A 23,734-nucleotide genomic window follows, 5' to 3' on the forward strand; every position below is an offset into this window, starting at 1 on the left:
ATTCCACAGTTTATTTACATTACCAATCTGGTAAGGAAGCAGTGATGGGGAATCAAGCAATACAGAACATGGAAAAACTATATCCTCCGGGGACCTTTATTCTATCTTAAGAAGGATGCTTGAGAAATGTGCTAGGTCTTTTGCCAATCACAACAAGTCCTGTCTTAAATTAGCAGGATGATATGTGTAGTTTGATCTGAGTGAATATGTAAAAAACATACAAGATCTTATACTAGCGTTGGTGGGTATGCATGGAGACCAGTCATTCTCAACCTATGATCTTCCAGATATTTTGGGCTTCAGCTCCCAGACACACCAGTCAGCATGGTCAAAGGTTAAGAATTCTGGAAAAAGAAGTATAAAACATCTGGAAGGCCCAGATTTGAGAACTGCCAGTATAGACACTATGTCAGTAATGGCCAGGATCCATTAGTGTTGTTTTATTGATGGGATTTCTTCATCAGCAAAGCCAAGAGAAAGGTTGTTCTCCTTCCCCCCTGCATCCCTCTGATCCATCAAATCTTGTTCTGGTGTCCTAGGGAAATAGAAACCCAGAATATGATTTTGAGTGTTGCCAGTGGTTGGAAGGGGGAGGCAGCAGGGAGAGCATGGGGAGAGAAATTCCCAAAAGAGTAGCAGTAGCATGACACCGGATTTGGCATACATGTTCATCTTTTGGGGATACTGTATTTCACTTGTATAATATAGTAGCACTGTTTAGGATAACATCAAACTTAATTTAGAACAACAGGGGGGAAATGGTAGTTTGTTGTTGTTTAGTCATGTCCGATTCTTCGTGACCTCATGGACCAGAGCACACCAGGCCCTCTTGTCTTCCACTGCCTCCCGGAATTGGGTCAAATTCATGTTGGTAGCTTCAATGACACTGTCCAACCATCTCGTCCTCTGTTGTCCCCTTCTCCTCTTGCCTTCACCCTTTCCCAACATACAGCCCTGCTCTCACCTGTCTGTCACAGCTGGGCAGTGGAACATCAGCCAATGAGGGGACGGAGGGTGGTGCAGAAGGGGGAGGAGCTGGAATATATATAGGGGTGTGTGATGTGTGAGATGGAGAGATTGAGAGATTGAGAGTTAGTGATGAGCATGTTTGAAGGCCTGTGAGCCAAAATAGTCAGTGAGGAAAAGTCTGTATGATTCAATTAATGAGAAACAGTGATTTACAACTTGATTATCTACCTGTGATTTACTCATTTTATTATATCAATAAACAAGTTTAAGTTTTGGAAGAAACACTTGTCCTTTTTAAATATTGATTATAATTGGTGGCAGCAGTTGAAGAGGAAGAGTAGTGAGCACTCCCGGAGGCCTGAGTTGGCAGAGGCTTCAGAGTGGCCCGCTACAAGGGTCTTTTCCAGGGAGTCTCCCAAATGGTAGTTTCCCCTTTGGATTTTGAGCTATGGTGGCTTCCTCAAGTGGCTGCAAATTTATTATTCAGTGGAAAGGACTTAACCACACCAAAGGCCATTTCCATCAAACCCTTTTCTAAACCTGAGAAGTGCAGAGCTCATGCAGCTTAGTGGACCTCTGAAAAGCATCTGAAATAGGCGTTCAAACAATTTCTTCCTTTGGAGATTGTGATCAATAAGTGGTGTAAATAGATGTGGCGCCATTTACACTGCAGGATAGAGACGTGTAAATAAAAGTAGGACAGTCTCTCAAACAAGATGCCCACTATTTACAGCCTGTCTATAAACAGTACAAGAACAGTTTCTTTTCTGTTTTACTCTTCCCCTTCTGTTTGCAAAAGACAACCCACAACTAGGTCGGAAGCACTATGAACACAAACAAAATGTCTAGTATTTGAATTCCTGTGCACTCTCCTTGTACCAGGGGTATTTAGATGGTTGTATAAACCAAAAATCTAGTGTTTGTCATGGTAGGCAATAACTTAGGCCTGATTCTCACATGCATATTCATTGCTTGATAACTACAGCATCAGCTGACATCTTGCATGTGTGTATGGGCCATTGTAGAGGCATAGCTTAAACACTTTACACACAGTGGATGGAATTATGTTCCTTTTTACAAATGGAAAGTGTCCTTCTATTTATCAAGGAAACCAGGAACTTGCCAAGCTTCCCACGATAGGAAAGAGAAGAGATGGTAATTTTAAAAGAAAATCCCTCTTTCCATAAAATCCCCAGCACTGTCTCCTCCACCGTCTCACAGTTTTTCTCAGCTGGTGGTCCTGAAAGGGGACCTGAAGACAACTGCCACCTCACTCCCTTTCCTTCAGTGCTCCATTCAGGATAAATCTGCATCCAGCCAATGCTCTCTAAAGAAACCAGTTCATACTTTCAGCTGCTGGTCAGAAACATATAGTAGTTAGTCAATGTACATGGTGATGTCAACCAGCATGAAAGTTGTGATCACTGAACCCACACGAAGTAGTAATATTCATTATATTTATTTAGTTATTTACTTTAAATAACTTTACTTTAAATTTACTTTTTAAAAAATTAAATAAAATTCTCCTTCAAAAGGATTCAAGGTGGCTTACTTCATTAAAAGACAATATTCAAAGCTAGAAATTGGAAGTGCACTTTTCCCTTCAACAACTTTGGGGTTAGTGGTGTCAGATACCCGTGCAGTTCAAAATCCATGTATAACTCCTACGCCCCCCAAAACATAACTACAACGCATGAACAGTTGATTAACACACACACACATAACTGTTCTCTCCATCAAGGTTCTCTTCCATAGTGACGGCAATGTATTCTGTGTGTAATAAGCCTTACAGGTTCTTATGACCCTCTGATCTAGAGGCTGAACTAGAGGCATTGTGATTGTGAGCAAGAAGACCACCTCAACAACTTCAGCATTGAACTCATGTCCCTGATTCGGGGTGTCCAGGGGCACAGTATTTATTGAATATGATGTAGCTGAAAGAGTTCCACCAGATGACTCTATGGAGAAGCAATGGTGGCAGTGAAGAATGACTTCTTTGCTGCCGCCACTGACAGAGAATAGACCTTCTAATGGGTCCTAGCCCTTGTTTGGTCAGATTCACCCAAAGTTTTCCACCATCATTGCTCAAGTCAGTGTCCCACTTGTTTCATCACCATCAGCTCCCAGGCAAAACCAGGCAGCCAGTTTGGCTCTACTTTGTGGGAGGGAATGTTTACGAGCAATCCTGTCAATATCTTTTGCCATTTCCCCATTCCAGAGATCAACCAGGGATTGACCTGCCAAGGTGATAGGAAAATCTCCAAGAGCTGTCAGGAAACCATTTAGATTCACCAGCCTCCTGGGACAGACCATATTAATTTGTCCCCCATGCCCTGTAGAGGCTCTGAGTTCCAGTGAGTCCAAACCCCACCATATAGTTGTCTGTTCATGAAAATGGACTTACAGGGAGTGCCTCCACACCCAGTAGAGAAAGCATCTAAACCATCACAGAAAACCAGGTCTAAAGTGTGTCCTGCAGCATGGGTGGGAGCAGATACATTTGGGACAGACACATGGTCATCGTGGAGGTCATGAAGTCCTAAATCACTTCTGGTAGAGCTGACTTGGCATGGAGGTTGAAGTCCCCAATACAACAAGCTGAGGCGACTCCAACACCACCCTGATACCAGCTCAGTTAGCTCAGGAATGGAGATTATTGAACCACAGGGTGGGTAGCGCATGAACAAATCCTTATTCTGTCCTGGGCTCCTACTTTCAGAAACACACAGTCAAACCCAGGGAACTGGGGAATGTGTCATCTGGTGAGAGGGATGGAATCATGAGAGACCATAGTAACTACACCTCCTCACTCCCTTCATCTTGCCTGCATCATACTACATAGGTACTATGATGTGTAATACGTGCATGACATCCCTATCAAAGTTATTTCCTTGCTGGTAATCTGTGTGAAGCATCACTTCTATGAAGAACAATGAGCTTGTTATGGCTGTCTAGTGCCCTGCATGATGACTTTTCATTGAGGTGTCACAGGTTGTTATTAATTTCAATATTTTATGTGTGTGTCTTTGTGAGTTTGAGATTTTAAAAATCACAAATTTACCTATACACTCTGTAAAGGATCAATTATAACTATTCAAATATAGCCAAATTCATATTTGAGAATTCACTGCCTATGAAAGACAGGGAGAGAGTTTGGGACTGGTAAAATTCTAAATAATGAGTGCATCAAGGCCCTTACCAAGTGTAATTCTCTCACAGGGTAATATTATGAATAAGCTATTCAAAGGTAAATTTCATTGGGTTCAGTGAGACCTACGCCCTGGTAAGAATGCACAGGAATGTAGACTTAATGCTTAATTCTTTGACCATGACTAAGAGTACGTACTGTAGACTACGAGATGGTGCATTTGCTTTTCAAAACTGTTTTCCTCCACACAGATTTTGATTATACTATTCTTCACACTATTCTTAACACTGGTTAAGACTTATATCTGCATCAGCCATAGTTAACATGAAGTTCACTAGTTTCAAATCCTGGTTAACAGGAAAATTGTGGCTACCATTATAATTATGGTTGAGACTGTTGTACTGCAACCCTTGACAACAGCTAAGCCACATAAGTATTTGTATGGAAAGGAGGAGATGCAAGGAGCCAGTGTATATTCCATCAGCGCCAGTATGGAAAAAAACCCAAGTATAAATAGAGAGATAATCTGATCCTGGGTTGCAAATCCAGGGTTATCCCAAGGCATGTACAGGCAAAAAGACAAAATGGTACCTCCACCACCACAAAAAGACAAGGTAGTTCCTCCACTGGCATTAGAAGACAAGCTACCAATATATAGCAAGAGTTACTTTTTGGACTACAACTCCCAGAATCCCTGATAGCCTGCCCAGAATCCCAGCTCTGCATAGGGCTCACAGTTCCAAATGGAACATTTCCCAAATTATGCAGCCAACAGCAACAGCCTAGTTTAAAGTGGTATGAAATAGACACACACATCCTGAAGAAAACTGGAGTAGCCAGGGGACTCCAGAGGAGCACCTGGGGGCAACCAGTGCAGCCAGCCAGCACTTGCCACCTGAGATGGTTGCCCCTCTCTCTCACCAATGGTAGGGCTGGTTTGAGGTCAATTCAGAAAGGCTTTTCTAAGCCACCATGATATAAGGCTTTTAATCAGAAATACAATAAAAGCCATTGCAGATGACGAAACCACTGACATTATACATTTCAAGTGATTCAGTCCTACAAGGAAGTGAGCTGAATCATTCTTTGCCAGAAGAAACATCCAAGCTATCATTAAAGGCTACTCAATTTAACACCTGCAGAGAGGCAAAGCACTATAATTAAAGCATGTCAGGCCAAATTAAAGCTCACAAATGCAAGTTACTAAGAGGAAATTCCTGGACCTATTATGAGGCACAAAATGATTAGCACCTAAATTTTAAAACACAGCTAATCAGTCCTTGTAAAAGTATCGAATCAAACAGTTGCAGTGAATAGATGCAAGCACCATGTACCACTCTTCTAGCCTGAGTATAATGGCTTTGTATCATTTCAGAAACTAAGCAGGGTTGGGCCCCAAAACTATATATATCTGGAGTAGGGGATACAGTAGTAGGAATCTTCAGATGGAGTTGGCAGGGGTGTGTGTAGGAAGTTTGCCTAAAACTAGACAGAGCCATTGCTGCCAACCAGAGTAAACAGTAAAAGGATAGATAGATCCATTGTCATGCCCAGTGTAAGATAGCTTCCTGTGTTCTTCTCTTCCTGATAATAAAGCACAGTCACCATGAGCTCCTTTCTCCATAATTTGCTAAAAGTACACTTACTCATTCACTGAGACCAAGATAATTTAATGCATTCACAAAACAAGATTAACAAAATCTAATGAGACTACTAAACGAGCAAAAGCCTAAAGCAAGCAGATTTGCTCAAAATTCACTATAGTAATTATGTGTTATTTTAATATGAGTCAGCCATGACATTTTAACTATTAAGTGAATATCACTGGCATTGCGAATTACTAAGGATATACAGCAGCCTCCCTTATAATCTAATTGGTTGTATTCATAAAAGGGGCTGTTTTAAATTAAACCATATTTCCCTTTTAGGCTCAGCATTAAAACAGGAGTTTGGCTCCTATTGAATTTTCAGGGCTTATAAAAGAAACTTCTGCTGCCTTCTCCCTTCTCATATCTTCTCTCCTTGTCCTTGCTTGCTGGGAGCTCACTCTCACCTCCCCTCTCTTCTCCCTCACACCTTCCTTTTTGTGCCTTGCTTCCTGTGCACCCCTCTCACCAAGCTCAGCTGTTTGGTCCACCCCACCTTTTCTCTTTAACTTGCTTGCCAGGCACTATTTTGTGGTCTTCTTACTTACTTCCTCACACTTCTTTTTTAGCTTTGCTGAGTGCTCCTATCCCACCTCTGCCGTCTTCTCTCTTTCCTCTCCCAACTCAGCTGTCTTGCTGTCAGGCTTGGTGACCTAAAAACACCAGTTTACAATGCCAGTCGCAGTGGTCATAGAAGTGGGCTCTGGATGCAGGAGGAGGCAACAGCTCATATTGGAATGGAGGCACATGGAGTTATAAAGTGAACCTCTGCAAGTTGGAGTCCCCTGTATAAAAAAGTACCACCATGTGAGTGTTACATAGACTCAGCCATTAGATATATTATTAAGCCTAATAAGATGGGGCCTCACAGGTACGATGAGAGGACATGGGCTTTCTGTGAAAAGAATAGTCCAAATACCAACTGTTGAGTCAGAGACAATACCCCTGCCCTAGTGATCTGACCTCTAAGCAATGCAGTTAAGACAACTTGCTAGAAATTAACTAAGAAGATTTAGGGAAATACAAAAACAGGGACTCCATTTCAACACATCTTTTTTTTTAGTTTATAAGAAATTCCACACAGAGGATACTTCAGAAACCTAAACATTATTTTTCCTTTAACAATTTGACCTGTATATGTTTCTATAAACCTTATTTGAAATAATATAATCTTCCTAGTTTGTTGTGTGTTCATTGCAACTAAGGTCTAAGACAAAGGAACTCTCCACATTCACACAGGGTCACATATGTGTGTGTGTGTGTGTGTGTCTTTTCCTCTGTCTTTTAACATGTTTCTGAGCTTTCATTTCAAAATACAGATTTATTAGTTAATCTGTATGCCAGAAAAACTGCACCTCTTACAGTGAATGAATGCAGGTATGATTTTTCTCTCTCGTGTCTTTATTCTAACAATCAAAATTCTTAATCTCTATAAATAATTACTCTTACATTCCCTCTCCTTGTATGGACAGAGTAATATGAGAGCTAGAAACTCATAACAGAAACCCTTTCTCCTCTCCTCTTTTTCCTAATCAGAATGGCTTTCCATCTGCTTTTGCATCCGTGGGGTGGGGATGGGATTCATACCTTTGTCCAGTAAGTGAAAGCACAGCTTTATGTGGAGAAGCAGATTTTGATCAGGTAAACTGTTAGAGAGAAAAGAGCTGATAAATTTCTCCTCCCACCTTAAAAACATTTCTCCATTATGCTTGCCTGCCCTGTAACATCTAGTTTATTCCTCAAGAGTGACGCTTTTCTGTACCTGTCCTCCAAAACATATACTCTTCTTTATCTGAATTTTTTTTTTTGGACAGTGTCAGATATGATCTTCCCATAAACTGCAGTCTCAAAGTCTTATTTAATACAGTACTTTACTGGAAGCACCGAGCAATTTCCTTTGGTGGTGGTTTTAGTCATGATCTGCTAGTGTTGTGATTTCAGCAGGGCTGCAAACAGAGCTTGCTTTTTGCTGAACAGAGGCACCAAATTCTATGTTACTTCAATAGGCAGTTTTACTCCCAGGGATTTCCAACAAAGATACAAATGTAATCAGATGCAAAGGAGACAAACACATCCCTTTCACAATGACAAACATCATTAGTGTCAATTGACATAACCCTTTAGAAGTGTCTGTTCAAAAAAATCTATTTAGCCCATTCCAGCCTTTGTCAGTAGAATTGCAGAGCAAATGATGGAGTTGCACTGAATGTCCTCCTTCACTGTATCACTCCTCTGGACCTAATGAAAGGGACATATGCATTCGCTGATGTGGAAGGTAGTCCACCAAAGCTCCATCAAGGCACATATCAAAGCTTTCTGCTCAGGAAAACTGCTCAGGTTCAAACTAGATATTAAAGGAAATGGATATTCCCTACATTTATCCAGCTTTTCCTCTGGTGGTGCAATTTCCTCAGAGATATGTGCCTCATCAATGCAACATGGAAATTAAACCCATGTTTATTTTCCAGTAAGCAAGGACAAAACAAAGCACCCTGAAATGTAAGGTATTGAGGTGAGGGAGAGAGTGGGCTAGGACTAACAGACATCTTTCAGCATCTGAGGGAGCACCACTTTCTTAAACACAGGCTAAATGTAGTCTAAGTCAACGTTTAGTTTTACAGACAAAAAGACATGCTCAATATTAAGCACTCACAAATAGTTTTCCTCACCATGTTCCAAATAAAGCACGTTTTTGAAATAGTACCTTGGTTTCTTATCATCTGCAAGCTGATATAATTGTGGCAACAGTGCTTAAGGGCCTCATGGCATCATGATAAGGCATGAGAGACTAATTTTGCCATGTGCTGGTGTTTTGCTTACACTGAGCATTGGCTGTTTCCATATAAAAATGTGCTGCACCTGGAAAGAAAGCTGAAGTAGTTAGGGGGAGCTCAGCTAGATCAAACCATGGTCTTCCTTTCGTTCTCATAATCTGATCGATCTAGTCTCTCTCTCTCTCTCTCTCTCTCTCTCTCTCTCTCATATGCAAATAAAGGAAGTGGCCTTGCAAGACCAAGATATAACAGTTGCAGATCCTCAACAATACTGGTTCTTCTCCCAGTAATAACTAATTCCCTGAGCACTTTCATCCAATGATACGTGAAGGAAGAGAGTCATTCCAAAACATGCAGGCACAAGTGCATAGAAAAAATGTCCCATTAATCAGGCCTTCAAAGAATGAGTTAGGAGAATGTGTTAGGATAAGATTCTTTTCTAAAGCCCAGACTTCCCTGACTTGGTGCTGTCGAGATGGGTTGGGACTACAAATGCCATGGCAGTTGGATATGTGTTGCTGGAGTAGATGGGAGCTGTAGTACCACACATTGGACCGAGGGTGAAGAAGACTACAATGGATAGCCATAGGCTGTAGTTCCTCTTTATGCGCATATTAATCTCACTGATTTTTCTAGTTCTGTCAAATGTAAGGGCTGAATTCATGTCCAAGTTTAAAAATTAACTCACAACTAACAATTAATTCAGGGTATGACCCAGACAGTATGAGCATACAGACCTCTCAAAGATAAATATGCTTTTTGTGGTTATTCTTATTTCTTTATCTCTGAAGATCAGATTTTATTCTCTGCCAATGGGAGTGTCCACTCTACAGAACACTTCTTCAAACTTGAAACATTTGAGGCAGATTCCAAAACTAATACCTTTTTAACCATTCAGTCACTATCTTGAGATGTATACTGGCTATGTATGGCACAGATCCCATTTAGTTCAGAAGCTTCTTTAAAACCATGTGCAAAGGCACAGAGGGTTCGATGATATGATACACAACATAGGATTAGAGGACAAAGGACAACTACAGTAGTTGGAGAAATGACAGTTTTGCTTTCCCTTACGCAGCTGGGTTTCCAATGCACATTGCAACGAAAATGGGCCTACCCTGCAGTTCTTTGTCCATGGCTATCCCAAGCCATTTTTCTACCTCAGGCAGGGTTGAAAATGGCATTCCTACCCATCAAAGTTAAGGCGCATAATGGCCAAACTCACTAAATTTACTTTGAAAGAAAAATTCCTCCAATATTTTTCCATCTTTAACAGGAAAAATACAATTGCTACAAATTAAATAACTGGACATGCCAAATCTGCTGCCTTAGGCGGTGACTGCTTCACCCTGCCTTATAGTAAGGCTAGCCATATCTATGACTCTTCCCATCACACTCAAGTTGGTATGAAATGACCTTTCTTCACCATAGGTGCAAGATCCCAATGCATGAGGGGCTTCCATGTCTTTGTGTTCTGGGACTTAAGCACGTCACTATATTTAGCATGTACAAGATAAGTCGTGGTGTGCCAAATATTTGTTGCTAACCCAGTTAAGTAACCACGAACATTAGTCTTGCACATATATATAGTTTTCTGATGGATGCATCAAGTACCCTGAAATCTTTGGTACTGGTTGGAGAAAAAAATGTTGTCATCACTAAAGCATATTGACTGGCATTCTGCTTGAAGTAGCTTTTCTCTTTCTTCTCCAAGTAAGGACTTCAAATAGGCTAACTAATCTCTGGATTTGCCTAGGAATTCTGAGGTAGGCTATTCTGTGGGTACAGAGGGAACATACTGAGAAAAACTGCAGCTGGGTTTTCACAGCAATCATAAAAATTTTTTTGTCTTTGCTCAATTCTCATATCCTGCTGCAGGTGGACTAATGGAATTTCTCTTCTTTCTACTAATGAAATGATTTTTTAAAAACTTTCAACAATGCTGCTGCAGGGGTTTTTTTAAGGGGTTAAAACTTATCATAAACTATAAATATGATGCCTGTGAACATACAAATGGCCCTCCAAGAAACAATGGACTTCTTACTGCTCTCAAGGCAGGGACCAGATAGTTTGATGTAGTGAGGATGGTACATAAGAAATAAAAGGGCGAGGTCTCTGTTTTTGACTATAACACCCACAGTTCCTGACTGTTGGCCATGGTGGCTGGGGCATATCGGAATCACAATTTAAAGTAAAGAAACAGAGGACAGGTTGCATTTCACCCAGAATTCATGCCTCTTAGGATGCTAGATGTCTCCTTAGAGCTCAGATGAAGAGTGAAATACTTCACCTGTCTGTTGCATTGTTTAAGGGGTGCCCCTAACTATGCTCCTGTGCATTCACAGAACTGTAAATCAATTTAAAAAGCACAAAACAATATGATTAAACCTCTAGTGATATCATCTGGATATCACTCTGGAACTTATAGCACAAAGAATGAGGGTGTGATTAAGAGCAGGAATATAATAAATGAGCTAATAATAATAATAATAATAATAATAATAATAATAATAATAATAATAATAATAATAATAATAATAATAATAATAATAATAATAATAATACTGAACACAAAGTCTGGGAAAGTTACTTTATGGACATTGTGGCTAGTGGATTCTGGAAACAGAAGCCTCCCAAAGAAACATTTCCAAGCCCAGTGAGAAAGGCAAGAGAACTGAAGAGAGCCTGACTTGGAAGACGTAGTCTACCATGAACTAGACTGGTAGATCCCCACCTTCTAAAACAAGAAGAAATAAAATTGTGTGTATGTAGGAAGTACACATAACGGTGTTGCATCAGAGTGGGAGAATGTAACAAAACGAGTACCCGATCCTAAGAACCCCCTTTCATACCCCCCCAGCCCCTCTGCCTGTGGCGGTTCCGTCCAGGGTGCCCTCAGAGGCCAGGTGCGTGTGCGGGAAGCAGACTTATCTTGCCCTTAACACGGCCGAGGAAGGGGGCAACAGACGCCCGCACCTGGAAGTCGCCGGTTTGGAGGAGGCTGCGGACGACAAGCGCCAGTGTTGCTGCAGGAGACGCGAGGAAGGGGGGAAAGTCCTGGCGCTCCGCGCCTCGCTGTCCGGGGAAGGTGACGGGCGCGTCCTCAAGGGCTCTCTCGTCGGGCGAAAGGCGAGCCCAAGGGCTCCTCCTCTCCCGGTGATCGACGGGCACAAAGATATCATTTCCCGCTCGTCTGAAGCCTTCTGGAAGCCGGCAAGCAGCCCTTCCCCCCCCCGCTCAACACCCCGAACACCCCCTATCGTTTTGGGGCTCCCTCGGGCTGCGAGGCTTGCTTCGCTCTCTCCTCCGAGGGCGCGACCGGGACTTACCTGATGAACCCCGGGCTCAGCTTGACCGCGTCGCCGGAGTTCGGGATGTTTGTGTCCGGAAGCAGAGCGCTCGTTTGCGGCAACCGGGCAAGGAACCGGGTGTCTCTGTGTGTGGGGAAGCCGGTACCACAAGCTCGGCCCACAGGTTCCCTTTTCTCTGTCCTGTTGGTCTCGGAGGGTGCCCGCCTGCCGCACTTGTGAGGGCGCCTCGCCTCGCCTCCCTCGCCGGTCCTGCCGAGGGCCGGAGCAGAAGAGCGGCCCCAGGAAGGCGTATCAGGTGCTTGGACTGCTTCCAAAGCTGCGTCTGAGGGGAAAGTGCGGCTCCTCCTCTCTGGGAGACCAAGCTCAGCTTCCCCGCTGAGGAGGGAATTGTCTGGGTGGCTCCGGCTCTCCCGCTCCCTTTTCCCAGCTGCCGCCTCAGAGCCCTCGTTGGATGGAGGGGTGGGAAAAGGGACCCTTTAAATCCGAAACCCCAAAGTGACACTGAGCTGGGAGGAGGGCGGCGGGAGAGAGCTGAGGCAATTGTACGACAGACCGGCGGCCAGACCGGTAAATAACAACAGGCTCGTCCGACCGGCGGGCACAAGCCTTGGCAGGCAGCCGGCACTGCAGCAGCAACCCAGGCTCGTCAGGACAGCCTTTCATCCCTCAGTTTTACGGCCGTGAGGGCAAACCTAGACATTGCCGAGTCGGAGTGGTGTGATGGTGTCTGATTTTAAAAGGGAAAGCAGCCAGCAGGATGTCGTGTTTACAGGGCTGGCCTGTGATCGGCACATTGAGGTTCAGGTCTGGCCAAGCCATAAAAACTGACTGGGAGACCGGGAGCCCCTTGCGCAGACTCTGTCCCAAACCTAAGCCACCTCACAGGGTCGTTGTGTGAGGAAAAAAAATGGGGAGGAGGTTGAGAGTGGCCTTGGCTGCCAGATGGGCTGTATATAAACAAACAAACTCTGCTTTGAGTTCCCTGGTGGGAGGGGAGTAACCCTGCAGGACACTAAAGTTTAACAAGAGGATCACAATGGGAGCAATGGGGGATACAAAATCCCTTCTGCTGCTGCTGCCTCCCGCACCCCCCTCATTTGAGGTAATTTTATTTCATACATATCAATAAAGCAGGCACTTTTGGGAAAGCAGGAGTCAACAAACCTCACTCACCAGCATGGACTCTTAAAAACTGAAATCCTTCTCTGCTTCAGGCTCTGGGGGATGTTTCAAAAGGCTGACTCTACAGCTGGACAGACAAGGACAATTCAGGAGTCTTATTTGGGGGTATCTTGAAAATGCAATCATATACAATTTATTTTTGTTTTCTTCACACTCAAAAGGGAAGAGGTACCTGTTTCATTTGCTGCCTTACAGAAGATTGGCTTTCCTTGGGCACTGTGCATCTTGATGTGGAGTTGCGCACATGCTATTTACTGTTCTGTGCCCCTCCCCCCATGTATTGAGCTATCCTTAGGCAAAGTATCCTCTGTGAACTCTTTTCCTCCATCATCCATCTTTTCTTCTTTTCCTCTCTCCTCCATTCCAACTTGTCCAAAACTCATTATTACAGAGAAGGAAAATGCAGGAGAAAGAGCGAGCAGTGATGGCTCTTGTTCCTTCTCTCCTCTTCAATTCTTTCCTCTCCTTCATTTGTTGTAGGTTTTCCTTTGTGGCACCGGGGAGGGACAGACAGTTTGAATGAGTGGCAATTGAAAAGAGCAGCAGGAGGAGGAGGGTGAGAGCCAGAGGCTCTAGAGGCGAGATATGAACCCCTTAAAAGTCCTTATGATGCTCATGTTTGTTGCAGACTTTTGAATTTCTGGTAGAATTCTCTTTTGCTATTAAGTAAACATACGGTCTTACATACGAGAATAGCTACAAGTTCCTCAGATAATCCACCCCTTTATTTTGTTCCTTGTACAGAATTTATGGACACATTTGTGTCAACTATCTCTTTAGAATTTTTCAGTGTCAGGGCGACATCTTATAATTTACACATTTTCAAGGGCCGAAGGAGGTATGAGGACCCAGGCGATTCCCCCACCCCTGCTGTCTTTGCAAAGACAGAGGGAGTGGGGGATTCCTTCGGTCCCCCTTCCTCTCTTTTCCAATGCCTGGGCTGGATAAAAAGGCAAGGTGGGCTGGATGTGGCCAGGGGCGGTCCGAGCTTGGAGACCCCTGCTTTAGAACATTGCAATAATGCAGACCTTCCTCCCCTTTCCCCTTTGGAGAGACTCTGGTTCATAACTTGGTCATCTCTTGCCTAGAAGAATAATTAAATCTACTGGATAGATGGCTGTGGCAGTTTCTCCTGCCTCTGGGGGGTACTGAGACCAGCATCCTTACAGCGATGCCTGGGAAATCTCGACAGGTGACTCAGTTCACAAACTCAATCCACTAAGCTCCAGAGGCACGGAGTCCCACTCTCTTTTCCTTCTCTACACTGCCACCATCCCATTTGATACTTGCTCTCTGTGCATGCTCAAAAGCCTCTAGGGGAAAGAGTTATCTGGCAGTGACAGAGCCCCCTGGCTGTGTTTGGCACAGCCAGAGACACATTAGATTGTAACCAAAAAAGTTATAAAAAAAGAAGAAGCAAGGTTATAGACAATGTACAGGCAAAAAAGCTGGGCACATAGACCTCAGTAGTACTGTATTCTAACTGCATAGAACAAGTCTATAGCTGACTAAAATCTTACTGTTTCCTTAAGACTAGTGTTTCCTTTGACATGCTGGCTTGGATGCCATATTCCATCTTTTTCCGCTTCCATCACATTCTCCTTTCTCCTCTGAACCTGCTTGGTTTCTCCTGAAGCTCTCCTGACTCTCAACTAACTATCCATCTATTCATCTACCTGTTCATCCACCCTCCCCCCCCACCTCTTAGCATGCTCCCCTTGAGTCACTCCCCCACCCTTTGTTCTGAGGATCAGAGTCTCAGGTGTATAAAGTGAAACATGCATCTGGCCAGGGAAAGTCCTTTGAAGTCTGAGAATGGAAACTTCCTTTTGGCTATTTGCTGGTGAGATTACCATAACACTGGACTTGGGGGGAACCCAGTTCCCATGAGAAGCCAAAGGCCAATTTCAGGTCTTTCTCAATTTGTACAAGGAATCAGTTTTGAAGTGCTCTACACTTTTGATGGATAGGTGGCGGTAGTAAGTTGTTACCTCTAGCTTGAGATCTTACCCACTCATTTTCTCGAATGGTATAACAAAAAGTCAGGAAACAATAAAGCCAAATCAGAGCCAGGAATAACACAGGGGATAGTCTTTGACAACTTTCCCCTTAAGCAGGCATTTGGACTAAGGGAATCCCAAGTGTGCCTAGAAAGCAAACAAGGTGACAGTAAACATACTTGGTAGTGACAACAACTGCAATCCTGCCTAGTTAGGCTGCTTAAATCCAGTTGAAGTTAATAGGATTTAAGCAGCTGAATTGAAGGCAGGATTGTAGGCCAAATCTGGAAGCACCAGCAGATTATAGATCTGGTAGAATAAAGAAAGACTAGGTCAGCAGGACCTGCCATGAACAGTGAGAAAGGGGGAAGACAGGAGTTAGAAGGAGCAGCTGCCGCAGCCACTGCAAGCCCTTGCATAAGGTAGATGGAAACCAGGAGCTTGTTGTTGCTGTTTAGTAAACAGGCTTAAGCTCCGAGACTGGCAACATATGCTTCTTTATTCTATTTTGGTTTGGCCTTTAAAAATAATTGCAATCATTAATAATAATAATAATAATAATAATAATAATAATAATAATAATAATAATAATAATAATAATAATAATAATAATAATCCAGTTGTACATTTGAGATGGAATAATTCATGCTCTCTTACTCGGTACATAAATCTTGGAGCCAGATTGACTCCAGTGATTGACTTGGTTTTTAAAATTTGGACAGTACCTCTGTTTCACATTAGATTATATAATATCAGATGGAATTTGATTTAATTCCACAGTCCGTACAATTAAAATAAGGAATTCAGTGAGTCCATTTACGTAATTGACAGCTTCCTAAAATGCTAGTTTTAAAAGCTGTGTGATGAATGGAGATCAGTACTCCTGACCTTTTCTCTTTCTTTCTTGATTAATGTGGGAATGAGGACACTTGGTAATAGGGATATGCATGTGGTTCCTGACCTGGCCCATGTCTGAATAAAAGGCACACAGACTGGAGCCAGCCTGCCCTCTTCCCTTCTGGTGACATTGGATCTGACCCTTGTCTTGCTCTGTCAAGGTATCTGTGCATCTCTTCTTCAGCATGAAACCCCCAGCCCAGTTCCTACAAAAGGGAAAACTACAAATAGCTATGGCATCAGTTTGGGAGGCACAGAAGACAAGAGAATTTTACTTCTGCTCATTGGCACTCTCTGGGGAGTTGTGTAAAGGGTTCTTTGCCAAAAGAATAGAAAAAGGCTGAGATAGAGGGGGAGGAAAGATAAGCCCTAGCAGACTGATTTTGACCTACACACACACACACACACACACAGAGAGAGAGAGAGAGAGAGAGAGAGAGAGAGAGAGAGAGAGAGAGAGAGATGCTAGCAGTAAATTGTTCAGTGAAGGAACTAAGGAAGGAAGGAAAAAAAATTAGAAATTCTAGAACCTCAATCCTAGCTACTAACAATGATTCAGGCCTTTCCTTTGTTCGTTATACCATACCATCTAGTGGCCTTGACACTATGGGGAGTTTCCAACAATGGAATAAACAAAAAGAAAGCAGTCAAATCTCAGTCAACCCACACATATATAATATGAAAAGAAAAAAAAACCATACCAAAAACCCAAGATGGTGGCTTGGTACCAACTACAGTACCAATGTGAAATGGCTGACAGAGTAGCTGCAAGGAGATATGAAGTATCCGGTGAACAGTCTGAGCCCCCCCTGCCTAGCACCTTAGTGGCTGGAGTGTCCACAGGACATCCTGGACTCCATTAGGGCACTCAGCTTCAGTCACCTCCTCCTTTGGTGCCAGCAGCTTTTTGTTCATCTGAAGACCTATTTGGCAACAAAGCTGGAATGGATTACTCTTTTGCAGAATCTGTCTTTCACAATTTCAGGGAAGGCAGAATTTCTCTTCCTGCAAATGAAGAAATAAAATAACAGAAGAGAACAAAATCTATTGTTAAAAAAGCAACAACATTCCACTGAATTGCCCTCCCTTCCTGCATCTTGGCATCCCTCCACAGTTCAAAGTCTGTCTCCTACATGTTTATCAGTGACAAGCAATAGTGATATTCTAGGTTAGTAACGGAAACAGATGTAACTATAGTCCAGGTCTGGAAATAGTGATCCATTTTTTACTGGTTTCTTAATTGCCTGATGACAATAAGATTTTAGGTTATGCAACCTGTTCTTAAATGCAACATTTTCCATTCATTCAGCATGACAAATATTTTTAGCAGGTATATATGAAGAAGAGCTCCCTTTCCCAGACATTATGAAACAGCAGCACCCAATGAGCTGAAATGCTGAGAGCTGTAGAGAAATCCATAGTGTACAATGTTCTAGAAGACACACACAAAATGCCAAAATTGGAAACACTTTGGACAAAATACAAACCCTACCTCAGCTCTTTCCAAAGTGAAGTTCTATTCCCTTCTGCAGAGTCTTTGCAGTGGGTATTTGAAGAACAAGGTTGTACATATATGTAGGCAGGAAGTTGTTCTACTGTAGTAACCAAATGAAAAATGAAAATGTTAACACACCCGTCCCACTGGATTTTGTTGCCCTCTGCCATACATTACATATGATTATATATCAAGAATGTTCATTGGTACTTGAAAAGTCTGGAGCCCAAGCACAAAATACATAACAATTGCATACACTGAGGTGGATTACTGATACAGTGGTACCTCGCTAGACAGTTATTCCACATGACAGTTTTTTCGCTAGACATTGACTTTTTGCAATCGCTATAGTAATTCGCAAAACAGTGATTCCTATGGGGGAATTTTGCTGTGCAATGTTTGGTCCCTGCTTCGCAAACCGATTTTCGCTAGACAACGATTTTGACAGCTCCCTCCGCGCTCGCAAAACAGGTGTTTTCGGGATCTAAGCTTCGCAAGATAGCGATTTAAACAGTTGATCGGCGGTTCGCAAAGCGGCTTTCCTATGGCCGATCTTCGCTAGACAATGGCGATTCTTCCCCATTGGAATGCATTAAACAAGTTTCAATGCGTTCCAATGGGGAAATGCTTTTCGCTAGACAATGATTTCGCTAAACAGCGATTTCAGTGGAACGGATTATCATCATCTAGCGAGGCACCACTGTACACATATTTCAAATCTTCAAATAACTTCTAATATGCACAGCCAGTACTCCACTCTGTGTATTACTGTAACAGTGCAATTCTCCTACATGTGTCTTTGCAGACATATTGAGTTAAATGGGACCTAACTCTCAGACATGTATAAATTCAATTCTAATTTAGAGACATGCTGGTTGGCAGAAACATCAATCAATCAATCAATCATTTCAATCTCCCTCCCTATGGGATTTGCCAGTACAGCTACTCCATTAAAGATCTACCAGCAGAAAAGCCAAAAAGGGGGCAGAGAATAGACTGAGTGAGAGAGAGAAGCTTTTCTAGATCTAAACTTCCTCCAGACCAGGAATACAAGCATCATGCTGGTACAAAGTTAGGCAAGGCCGTATTAACCCATGGCTGGGTACTAGGCTTTCATGTAATTTGGGGCCCCATCTGGCACGTCATTCTTTCATCCTATTATGGCTGACAGCCCTATGGTGCCTCAGCCCTATGGTGCATCAGAAAATTGATGGGCCCTTAGTTCTTGTGAGGCCCCTGGCTTCAGCCTAGTCAAGCTTATGTTCTAACTAGTCAGCCTTGAAGTTAGTTCAACATGAGAATGGCCCTAAATAATTTTCATCATCCCTAAGCTACAGGGATTAACATTCGTAACACCTTCAGGTGACCTAATGTCAGTGTGGCGACCACCCACATCACTCATGCCATTCATATTCATGAGCTGATTTGCATGAACCTATGAAAGGACTGGAATGGGACATGGTGGCACTGCGGGTTAAACCGCTGAAGCCTCTGTGCTGCAAGGTCAGAAGGCCTGCAGTTGTAAGATCGAATCCATGCAACGGAGTGAACCCCTGTCGCTTGTCCCAGCTCCCGCCAACCTAGCAGTTTGAAAGCATGCAAAAATGAAAGTAGATAAATAGGTACCACCTCGGTGAGAAGGTAAACAGCATTCCGTGTCTAGTCATGATGGCCACATGACCATGGAGGATTGTCTTTGGACAAAGGCTAGCTCTATGGGTTGGAAATGGAGATGAGCACAGCCACCTAGAGTCAGACACGACTGGACAAAATTGTCAAGGGGAACCTTTACCTATGAGAGGATTGGAGAGTCAGAGTCAGCAGTTACATGAGGCTTTGCGGGTGAAGGAGGAGTCAGATGGAGACTGGGAGGAGATACTGATAGCGATAGGGCTGGTTAGGAAAACAGGTAGAGAAGGTGGTAATGATAAAGCAAGAGAAAAGAAGTATTTACTGAGAGAGCTGTTGATGATTTGCTTATGTATAATGTGTATCTGAGAAACTTCTGTTATTATTCAATCTGCTTCACTAAGTTCTGTTTCAGTTCACAAGTCAAATATTCTCACAAATGTCATTTATATTGCAGATTGAAGTAATCCACTGGTGGCAGCGAGAAGAAAACGGAACGTGAGCCTTTGTGAGAGAAAAACAAGTAGGGGCCACTAGGGCAAATGTCATTTATATTTATATCAACAGGTCCCTGGCCATCTTGGCTAGTTAGGATTGCGGTGTAAAAGGCTTAATGCATCCCCTACATTTGACTTCTCCTACTCCTCATTGGTAGCTCTCCTGGCCAGTAGTCCACTAACCTCAGTTCTCAACACTCCATAATTAAGCATCCCTTCTTGGAGCCCTTGTTCTGCCTGCCTCCCACATATTGCCTTTTGTTCCTTGAACTGCTCAGTGCATTCCCAAAGTGACAACTAAAACATGGGAAAGATTTGTATCAGTCATGTCTTCTGAGGAACTTTGATGTAGCTATACTGAGTATCTGGGAGTGGTTTTTATAATGTTGCTCACGGCCTGACTCACAAGTAGGTGCCACAATATATCATTTTTTCCATGTCACAAGGAGCTTGCAGGTGTGTTTCTGTCAAGAAAAGCTATATTTGTGAAGCTATAGTGAACATGTCTCTATCGTCTTCCAAATGCTCTTCGTATTCTCAGTGTCTTTGGAAACAATAAGTACTTCAGAAAGAAGCATTTTTCCTCCTGTGGAAATCATGCGGACTGGGGTTATGAACTGTGCCATTGAAGTGATGCCAAGACAAAGACAGGAGGCCCTGGGAAAGACACGCATTCCATGGATTCTGCTTTCTTCAACTTCGTTTTGAAAGAATTTGTTTATTTATTTATCTAAAATATTTTTACCCAATCTTTCTCCTAACAAAAGGACCTGAGGCAGCTTATATCACTAAAAAGAAACAATATTAACAGCTAAATAATAAGCTATTAGGATATTTCAAAAGGAATATCATATTAAATATATCAAATAAAAGCATTACTAAAGCAAATGTAAAAGCAACAAAAATACCAAAAAAAATCCCACGTTTTAAAAAACCCTTATTAGATAGGCAGTCACTAAGGGAAAGCCTGCCTCTAGAGAAAGGTCTTTGCCTGTTTGCAGAAGGACAGTAACAATGGGAGAAGACAAATTTTTCTTTTAAGGCAAGTGACCAAAGATTTATCTTGTCAAACACACTTCACATCTAGCACTGCCACCAAGCATTTGTGATGTTCTAAAATGGAGTGTTTGCACAATACTGATTTGCTTCCTAAAGTGCTGTCGTTGTTTCCTTATTCCTGGTTTCTTGTTCATTCAGCTGAATAAGGAACTGAAACTGAAATTCACTTGAAGCCCAAATTAAGCCCACGTTGCCTGTTGCCATAGTTGGGAAACTCTCCTCTTCCAAAATGCACATGAATGTCTGATGATGTCAGATGTAAGTCCCAAACAAAGAGCTGGCCCTCTGCACTCCAAAAATAAGATGGGAGCCATTTCCAAACATAAATTCTTGCATCCAGGTTCTGTGAGGTGCCACAGAGCATATTACTGCTCAAAGCTATCTCTACTTTCAAGACACTGAAAAGTGTATCAACTCATGTCAGTTGTGGGGATGGGGGAGAGTAAAGGGTGGGAGAAAAGCCCAAAAGAGACCAGGCAGCGCTCACGGGACTTGAACTTGGTAACAAAGAGTTTGCAATCATGACGAAGGAACCGTTAGGCTACACTGACCCTTAGGCTACGCTGACCTTTATTATTATTATTATTATTATTATTATTATTATTATTATTATTATTATTATTATTATTATTATTATTATTATTATTATTATTATTATTATTATTATTATTATTATTATTATTATTATTATTACAGTGGGGTCTCGACTTACGAACGGCACGACATATGAACGGTTCGACTTACGAAATGCTCTCATAGGAATATATGGACTCGACTTACGAACTTAGATTCGAGTTACGAACTCTTTTTTTCCCTTTTTTAAAAAGCTAAGTCATCTTAGGTTAAAAGGAAAAAAGGAAAAAATATCCCCCTCTAGTGGCAGAAGGCGGAATAGCAGCTTCCCATTAGTTTCTATGGACGAAAAGAGCAGATACGGATTAAATGGTTTTCAATGCATTCCTATGGGAAATGCAGATTCGACTTAAGAACTTTTCGACCTGAGAACTGCCTTCCAATACGGATTAAGTTCGTAAGTTGAGACCCCACTGTATTATTAAGCCCAAAAGAGAGAGGAACAGAGGCCAGCCAAAATCATCTACCCATATATCTTGGAGAATGTGACGTGATCCTGTGCGCGGTCTCTGGTCCAAGCCAAAGCTGTTCAAATGTGGACTCACACCTATGAGAGCCATGAAAAGCTGGAAAAAAGGGGCTGAAAATGTACTCCAAAGGAAGCACACATCCCTCTCCCAAATATACAATTTGGTCACTTGAAATTGTGCACTTTTGACTTAGTGAGAATGTCTTTTGTGATTTCCTTCCTCAGTTTCCCCAAAACTCAACCCTACTTTCCATTCTAAAGTGGTCAGACAAATATTAAGAGCAAACATCTTTCAAAATCCTGAACTTCATCTCTTGCAGAGTTTCTTAAAACTGGTTCTTTGTTTTAAAGTGGTTAATTCAGGTCCATGTTTTCAATGCTCAGGCAGTACAATCAAGTCAAATTCCATCTGGTATCAGATAATTCAATAGGAAGCAGAGATACTGCCTTATACAGATTTTTTCCCCTTTTACTAGAGGAGGTCTGTCTCGAGGCTTTCACACACAAGGATCGGAGAGAAGGCTGAATTTTTCTCCTTACCGAACACACCCAAACTGTGTACTAAAGTAGGAGCTGGAATAACCGCAAACATATTGCAGATCATTTAGGATGGAGATGGAGGGAACAAATGGAAAAGATATGGCGAGACTTTCCCTCTGGTACAAAATGTCAGAAGAGAACGTCAGAAGGATGGCCCAGAATTTGACAGACCACTGTGGAGAGCAGGACAAGGTAAATTTTCCTCATTATTTGGAGCTCTGAGGGAGTTTGGAGCTGATGAGGGCATGTAAAAATTGCACAGAAGCTGCAACAATACCAGATGGAATTTGATTAGAGACAGAGCTGCTGAAGGAATGGAATTGTTCTGAACAGGGTTCTCTTATTTCATGGATTTGCTGAGAGTGGATCTCATTCCTCTTCTTACTCTTGTGATGAGGATAGAATGTGGGATTAAACACACACACACACACACACACACACACACACACACACACACACACACACACACACACACACACACACACACACACACACACACACACACACACACACACACACACACACACACACACACACACACACACACACACCTACCTCTTCATGAAAATAGCTTAGTTTGAGGCAATTTGGAGTAGAAATCTTCATCAGAATTCCGTGCTACTTACCAAGAATCAAAGTTTGCAGAATGAAGGGGCATGCTTGAGAGTCAAGTCTTATCAAAGCTCATCAAAACTCTGGCACTGGACAAACTGAAAGAAAATAATTACAATTATTGGTCTTTCAGCCCCCTGCCCATGAGATGTTAGTTTTGGACCTGGCACAACAGGTATTTCAGGACTGGCCTGGTGCCCAGATGAAAGGACAAGGTTTGTCTCCCCATGTATTTGAAATGCCTGCTTTTCAAGATAGGGTGTTACCAGCAAGGTCTGTTGATTTGCCAGTACTTTTTCATTATCTGGGCCTTGCGGATGGGCAAGAAAATCATTACGCCTCTCTAAATAGATGATGGAGGAATGGAAGTTTCACTTCAAGCCAATTTACACAACATTGGCTTCCGAGTCTGCATGTGTCCTCATTGCACATTATACTAATCATTTCCAGGAAAAGCAAGCTACCCTCCCTTGTCATTCCAGGAATGTTTTTCAGTGCAAATTCCCTTTTGTTAAGAGGGGATAATAGGAACTAAATACTTAATAACTAATTATATTATGCTGTGAAAGAACTACAGTATAAGAATTCAGGCAGTGCTTGGTTTCTGAAAACAGAGGGAAAAGTGATTTCCTGCTGCGTTCAGAACTTGCTTTTGAATTGGAAGGCTCTTGGGCAGCACAGGAATCTCAAATTTTCTATGGCTGGTTGTGTTTAACCAAAAGCAAAGAAAAAGCATTCAGTACATGGATAGGGCAGATCTAATTGCTGGGCTTTCTGGTGATAGGAAATAATAGACTAGCAAGTTTACCATTGCTTGAGATTTTATGCTGACTGCATTGTGATGTCACAGAGGTAGAGCAGTAAGGATTTGGA

General features: G+C 42.4%; 1 protein-coding gene across 3 annotated transcripts in view; it reads right to left on the reverse strand.

Moving 5' to 3' along the window:
• The window catches only part of FGF1 (fibroblast growth factor 1), a 74,916-nt gene extending 57,890 nt beyond the window's left edge, over nucleotides 1-17,026 (reverse strand). Inside the window, exons 1-2 of one of the 3 annotated variants that reach the window (XM_072990210.2) lie at nucleotides 16,748-17,026; nucleotides 13,022-13,097 (exon numbers count right to left, since the gene is read on the reverse strand). The gene's annotated coding sequence lies outside the window, so the exon portion shown is untranslated. Of the gene's footprint in view, nucleotides 1-11,866; nucleotides 12,458-13,021; nucleotides 13,098-16,747 lie in introns of those variants that run through there. The other 2 variants (XM_020807145.3, XM_020807135.3) reach the window with 2 other exon arrangements.
• Nucleotides 17,027-23,734: the final 6,708 nt, after the last annotated feature.

Source organism: Pogona vitticeps, chromosome 2, assembly GCF_051106095.1.
Source record: "Pogona vitticeps strain Pit_001003342236 chromosome 2, PviZW2.1, whole genome shotgun sequence".
Classification (NCBI taxonomy): Eukaryota; Metazoa; Chordata; class Lepidosauria; order Squamata; family Agamidae; genus Pogona; species Pogona vitticeps.